The sequence below is a fragment of the Panthera tigris genome, chromosome B3 (assembly GCF_018350195.1).
Source record: "Panthera tigris isolate Pti1 chromosome B3, P.tigris_Pti1_mat1.1, whole genome shotgun sequence".
Lineage (NCBI taxonomy): Eukaryota > Metazoa > Chordata > Mammalia > Carnivora > Felidae > Panthera > Panthera tigris.
In genome coordinates, this window is record NC_056665.1 from 4,301,429 (window position 1) to 4,307,083 (window position 5,655).

The following is a 5,655-nucleotide window of genomic DNA, read 5'->3' on the forward strand; positions in this document are numbered from 1 at the left end:
GCGGGAAAAAACAGAGAACATTAGTCACAACTGATTCTAGGAACTATCCTGTCACGTGGAGAGAACCAGGCTGGAAATCAAAAGACCGAGGTTTGATTGCTCCTCTGTAGCTACTCTGCAAGGAGTCACATGATCTTCCAGAGTTCCCGTGTCCCTTTAAACAAAGAAAAAATAGCACTAGCCTCAATAGACGAGACTAGACTAGACTCAACAGACTGAGAGATTTAATGACGAACACGGGAGCGCACGATATAGAACGTATGGCAAACGCGTGGCAGCTTCGGGAGAGAGAACCTCGCCAGCCAAAGGCTAAAGCTGAGCACCGGTGTGCAAAGCGGCCCCTGGGCCAGCAGCTCTGGGGCCTCCTGCCTCTCTGCTGTCATGCCCTCCTGTGCCCACAGCACCGGCCCCGCGGGCTGCCTTCCTGGTTCTCCGCTCGGCTCTCCAGCTGCCACCTAAAGCTCTGCACACTGCGTCTTCGAGCTTGGACGTGTGGGTGCAGAGTAGGGGACCCTGCCTGTGAAGCGGTTCTCAGACCGTTTTGTTCTGCCCGGCAGATGCCCCTCTGCACAGATACACCCCATATCTCATCACTCATGGTTTCGTGGGAACTGCAAATCCTGTGATCTAAAACTTTAGTGTTTTCCAGCACAAAGTCTGATGTGATGAACGCCTCTCAAGTCGCCTGTCTCAAAACCCTGCCTGTTCATACACATGGCAGCTCAGATTCCTGAATTAACAACTTGACAGTCTTACTACCCTGAGATAAGGAAGGGACGGCCAGTGTAAACAGAGATGGTTCAAGTTACAAACAGAATATACATGTGTGCATATTCAAAACCAAGCTTAGCCACTGCAACAGAAACTACCAAGCAGGAGGTAGGCTGTCACGGATACGGCAAATTTGAATTCAGCACTCTAAAGGCTTTATGGAATGTTTCACATGTAACCTGAACATGGATAAAACGATTAAAAACTCGACACCTGTAAGGTTTGAGTAAAAAGTTTTATTGATCAAGAAAAAAAACATCTAGAATTTGTGTTGACATATAAAATTCACTTACTTTAAAATGAGGCAGATGACCAACTTAAAGCATCACAGTTCTTCAGCATAGTGAAGTTTTGTTTAAACATGGTTCTTCTAGGAGAAGAAAAAATAAGTCTAGAACAGAACCAAACGAAATATTTTTTTTTCTGTAAAATATTCCAGTTCCTAAATTACCATGAATAATCTGCTGAAACCAAATTTCAACGGGGGCAGGATTTACCTCAAGGCCATGTTCAGCTGCAACCTGCTGATATATCTGTTAAAAAACAAAACAAAAAACAAAACGGATTTTTAAAAAGTCAGAATATCGTAGCCACAATCCCAGACACTGCAGATAAAACAAAAGATACCAATCTGTTCTTTTCCTAGCTTTACCTATATTACTTTCTAACTCTTGAGTAGGTTATTAACATAAGTTTTGGCTTCCCTCAACAAAGGGGAGACTATGTAAAATAACCACAGAATCTTAGTGTAAACTAACATGGGCTTAGTAATTCAGAATAATCAGAATTTAAGGCACCCTTAGATGGGACTGGAAAGTTGGTCAGAGACACTGGTTTCCGATAAAATGAAATTGCCTTTTATTTGGAAAAGTGCGTTTAATGGACTTCCTGCTGATTCAGACAATGATAAGCAATCATTGCTTGTACACACCCGATAAAATCTTTCTGAAGCACAAGCGTGGTGACCAGTATAAAGCAGAGTGATTGCATGGGCAATGAGGCCTTTTCCTTAATGCTTCTCATCCTCTCAATATTTGTCAGAATCATAACCTTACACGGCTCACACTGGCAGCTGCCCGCAGCACAATTCACCATGACATGGCACTCTGTAAATGAGATCCGCTCGTCTCTGTCCAAGGAGGCTTAGCTACCAGAGAACCTGCTGGACCCTCCGAAGGCTGCACTACAGGAAAGGTCCCGTCCTCCGCTTTCCTGAACAACTTCTCCAATTTCCAACCACCTTCCTATCAGTTAGTACAGGAAGAGTCTTGTGGGTTCACTGCCTTTTCCCACCCTTTCTAATCTCTCAATTTACTGTTCCTATTTTCCACAGCAAGACCACACTATGCGTACAAATGCTGTTGGTAGATAAGTAGGTCTTGAATTTGTTTTGTAAACAAGACCTGTTCTATCTACCTTTTCATTTAGGAGGCTAACAGCAGAGTCGGCTTGACTTCAAGGACTCTATTTTCTTAGTCTCCAGAAGACCAAGTCCAGCCTTTGAAACACTGTCCTCCAGCACATCAAGACACGAAAGGAATGCTAGTTGATTACTTTTAGATAACCATCTACTTTTCGAGTGTTCACAGACTGGAACGCTAACGTACACGTGCTTCACTGCAATCCATGGTTAAGGAATCTAAATGCAAGATGAGAGTTCAGGATTTGCGAAGAAGATTCCGGCCAGTCAGCACCTTCTCCGTCAGCAAGTCTCCTAGAAGAAGCGTGATGATGAGCTGGGCACGATGGATGCCCCGACTTAGTAATTACTTTAGAGCTGCTAGTGCACAGGCGCTAGTTCTTGGCACGCCTGTCGCGTCTTCCACTTCACTGCTTGTCTTCTGCTAGTCCCAGTCCCAGAAAAAAATTAAGCCCGATTCACCGATTGATTGCTTTTTCGTCATTCTCCCCAGACTTTGACAGAATCAGGTTTTTCTGCCTAGTTCCACCTTCATCGGATCCTAGTGGAATTAAACTATCATTGATTTGAATTACAATTCAGCTACCCAGCTTGCAGGTCAAACAACATGCGGTCACTCAGTTATAGCCAACAAAAATGCTTTTGTAGTATGAACTTGGGTTCTGATTTTGCTGCCTCCCCCATGCTCATTCCTAGGCCTAGAGGTGGGCTTGAGAGAGGCCCCTAAATTCGAAAAGACTGGATTAGAGACAAGAATATAATCCATTCACTGGGAAAGCAATCAATCAACAAAATTGAGGTTTCCCAGCTGTGCATTTTAACAAAGCAGGAACGCAGTTTTTAGAGATGGATTTCCTGAGTACAATCATTATTTCTTGGTAAACCTGTCCTATTGCTCTGCCACTCAGAAAGATGCCTCCCCTCTGACTTCTTTTCTATCCTCGACATCCATCTAATTAAGGGGAAGAAGGACAGGGAGAGAGAAGGAAAACAAGAGGAGCACTATCCTCAGAAGGACAGACCTCTGAAGAAAGGCAGAAGACACCTGACCCTGTCTTCTGTGTAATTCACAATTTGTAAACAAGCCACAGATCACAGATCCCTAGGTACCTGGAATGGACCTACCCTTTCTTGTCCTCCTAATGCCTGTATAGCTCAAAAGTCACTTCCCAGAAGCACTTAATTCCCGCCCCTCCCCAGCCGAGTTAAGTTGCACACACTCACCTCTTCTTGAATACTTAAGTGGCACACTGACCATTGACCTGTATCTGCTCCACTTAACTGTATGCAAACCAAAGGGAGGAACTGTATCTTCATAATCTCTGATCAGATCATGGAAGCAAAGGCATTCTGCTTTCAAACGCTCACATCCCTGAAAAGAGATAAGAGGCATCGAATTGTCGTCCAAATTAAAAGAAAATTTCTTCATCAGAAAGCAAAGCACTTTCATGGGGCGCCCGAGTGGCTCGGTCGGTTAAGCGTCTGACTTTGGTTTCAGCTCAGGTCACGATCTCACTCACGGTTGGGCTCCACCCTCGCATGGAACCTGCTTAGGATTCTCTCTCTCTCTCCCTCCTTCTGCCCCTCCTGCTGACCCTCTTGCTCTCGTGCTCACTCGCTCTCTCCCTCAAAAGAAAAAAAAAGCAAAGCACTTTCAAATTGTGTGTTGAGTGGGGAGAGGGAGATAAAAAACAGCGAGTGATTCTCAGCCTTTCTTCTGTCCCCAAACACTTGAGAGATCTACCAAAGAACCCTGTTAGTAACAGTGACTTCTAACTTGGGAGGAGTGGGAGGGGTTTATGGGAATCTGAGGAAGATGTATGTGGTTTAGCATGTTTCCTTCCTATCCCTGCAAGAGATCTTTAACACATTTAATATTTATTATAGTTTTGATGATTCTCGAGAGAGCCCAAAGTGTACAACATACATATTTTAAATGTTCTCAAACATCAATCTGGTTTATATGTTTGGAGGCTGATGAGTGGAAGTTACCCCTTGGCCCTGATAGCACGTCACACCATGACTCTCTGATGGTCTTAGAATCTAGGACTTTCATGGAGGAAATTTCGTATGCTGTAAAGGTAATGACAAACTCAGGTGATACCTGAGAAGAAGACCACAGGTGATACCTTCTCAAATGTCAAGTGTCTTAAAAAAGTCATTTTATGGGAGAGGCTTCCTCACCCCACCCCCCAAAATTTTACCCAAATTTCCATATCAGATGTAGGGGGAAATACTACATATATGGAGGTGCCTGTTGTTCTTGAAATCTCATCCTTTCCTAAACAGTTTATAGAATTTTCAGAGCCTAGGCTTCATTATTTAAAAAAAAAAAATATGTTCCCAGCCCTTCAAAGAACCTCAAGCCAATCTCCCCCAAATAACCATATATAACTACCTACCAAGGATTTCTGTAAAGTATAAGGCATTTTAAACACCTACTCATGGAGCAATAATAATGAATTCAATAGTGGGTCCGTTTCTGTGCAGTTACTATTCCACTGAAAAGTCTCGAGTTCTAGAAGTGAGATGTGTAGCCTGCTGTGGTCACTGATGGAAGCAGGAGTTAAATGGTCAAGAGGAGTGAGTGAAACAGAAACTGCCTACAGGGGCGCCTGCGTGCCTCAGTAGGTTGAGCCGCCGACTTGGGCTCAGGTTACGATCTCACCGGCTGGTGAGTTCAAACCCGGTGTCAGCCTCTGTGTTGACAGCTGGGAGTTGGGAGCCTGTTTAGGATTCTGTGTCTTTGTGTCTCTGCCCCTCCCCCACTCACACTCACTCTCTCAAGAACATTAAAAATTTTTTAATAAAAAATAATAAAATGTAAATAAATGACACATTTCTAATTCCTGACTTTCAGCCTGTCTCCTCTCACTATGCTTCCATGAAAAACTGAACCGTGGGGGATGACCCAGATGGCTGTCCCTCCTCCAACTCCCAATGACTTGGCTGGCAGATTCAGGAAGCTTGAAAATCACCCGCCTGTGTATATGTTTTCAAATTAATGCAACAGGTGCTGCTGCCTCAAGCAGGAGTCACCGATTCAGAGGGCCTGGTTATGCACAGGCCCCGGAGTCACATCCCTTAAGGGACCACTTATGTTAAATTCACCTCCTGAATTATTTTTCCTTAAACATTACTTCTCCCTTCCACATATATTCCCCACCGCACCTCCGTGAACTACCAGGCTTGTTTTTTTAGACGCGGTCGAAAAAGCTGAGCAAGAGTCAGGTATGAGACGTATATGTGGTTGGGTGACGAGGACCCTCGCGACAGATACGCCGACCTCTCACCTCTACTCCGGTTCCCCGCCATACTCCCCGAAACCCGACACGCCAGCCAGCCTGCCCATTAGGACGATATCGTCGCCCGCCCCGCGGGTGGCCCGAGATCAGCCTTGCTCTACGCCACAACCGCCCCCGGCCCTCCCGGACGCGACCCCGACAGCAACTGCACTCTCCTTC

At 45.0% G+C, this 5,655-nt stretch overlaps 1 long non-coding RNA gene and 1 other non-coding gene across 3 annotated transcripts; both read right to left on the reverse strand.

Moving 5' to 3' along the window:
* Positions 1-771: 771 nt before the first annotated feature.
* Positions 772-5,651, reverse strand: LOC122239360. Of its 2 annotated transcripts, XR_006218348.1 has the most exons (4): positions 5,485-5,651; positions 3,416-3,563; positions 1,269-1,304; positions 772-1,162 (listed from the first exon to the last, which is right to left on the reverse strand). It is a non-coding gene; the product is annotated as an uncharacterized LOC122239360 (long non-coding RNA). The 2 variants fall into 2 exon arrangements; XR_006218347.1 differs by having other exon boundaries at positions 772-1,304.
* On the reverse strand, positions 2,128-2,254 carry LOC122239975. Its single transcript, XR_006219360.1, has one exon.
* Positions 5,652-5,655: the final 4 nt, after the last annotated feature.